The sequence below is a fragment of the Natrix helvetica genome (assembly GCF_964273705.1).
Source record: "Natrix helvetica genome assembly, chromosome: 13".
Taxonomy (NCBI): Eukaryota; Metazoa; Chordata; class Lepidosauria; order Squamata; family Natricidae; genus Natrix; species Natrix helvetica.
In genome coordinates this window covers 4,926,218-4,927,612 of record NC_138557.1, presented here as the reverse complement: position 1 = coordinate 4,927,612, position 1,395 = coordinate 4,926,218, and positions in this window count along the sequence as shown.

Sequence of the window (1,395 nt, the reverse complement as noted above, 5' to 3'; positions counted from 1 at the left end):
ATTAGCGAGCTATCCCTGGGCACCAGAAAACGCCAGGTCTGAGTGTATTAAGGTCCAAGGTTGTGTTGTGTTGCGTTGCATTTGTGTTGGGTGGATCAGGATGCAAATGACATTGTGCATTGGGGAGAAAAAAAATCAAAAATACATTTGCTCTAAACGCCAGGTGGAGGGATTTTTTAAAACATTTTTTAATATTTTATTTATGTCCCATTTTTTTTGAATAAATAACTCCAGGTGGTGAACACACCTAATCCCCTCCCTGCTTGTGTTTTCCCCAAAGCGACAACCTTGTGAGGTGGTTTGGGCTTCAGACAAAGACTGGCTTTCGTGCGTCAGGCTGAACTATAACTCACCATCTCCTAGTGAATGGCATAAAGTTAGCTGCCTTTCATACCTAAAGCTGGACTAGAATTCACTGTCTCTTGTCCCAAGGTCACCCAGCCAATTTTCAGGCCTAAGACGGAACTATAACTCACCATCTCCTAGTGAATGGCATAAAGTTAGCTGCCTTTCATACCTAAAACTGGACTAGAATTGTCTCTTGTCCCAAGGTCACCCAGCCAATTTTCAGGCCTAAGACGGAACTATAATTCACCATCTCCTGGTGAATGGCATAAGATCATTCAGCTGCCTTTCATACCTAAAGCTGGACTAGAATTCACCGTCTTCAGAAGAAAACCCGCCCCGAGTCCCTTCGGTGAGAGGGGGCGGTCTATAAATTTAATAAATATAAATATAAAATATATATAAAACAGACAGGAGTTCAAACCAAGGGTCTCAGCCTTGGTGTCTCGGGTGTACTTAAGGCCGACGACCATAATCCCCAGCGGATACAAGATGTTTTCCTTTAGCCTCCCCAATGGTATTTGACAGGTTTTGTTTAAAGCAGAGTTTGTAAAAATCCGTGCAATGGTAAGTCTGTTACTTGTGCAATAATGAGTCATTTCTATGGAAACAGGTGCAGGTTTACTCGCTGAAGAGTCTTTTGGAGGATTTCCCCCTTAACTTTGTGTTGACTTTCTCGCTGGCAGGGAGAAAAGTGGGTCAAACGTGAATGTAACTGCAGGTTTAAGGAAGGAATGGCAATGGGTGGAAATCTTTGCCCGCTTAGCGCCGGCCACAGAATTTAGGGTGCATAATCTGGAGAGGGGAAGAGGCCATTCGTCACAGAGGTTTTCAGGCTGAGTTGAATAGAAAACGATGTGTGTGGATTATGGGTGTACATAATACGCATAACGAATCCTTGGACAGTCTAATATTAGCTATGCATATGGAATAGTAAGGCTTCTGTTACGTCTAAACACGTTTTTGTTAACAAGAAACAAATATAAGATGTCGGAGTTGCAAAGTCATGCTGAACTTTTAAAAAATGGCAGTAATTTTGAGATTCCTATG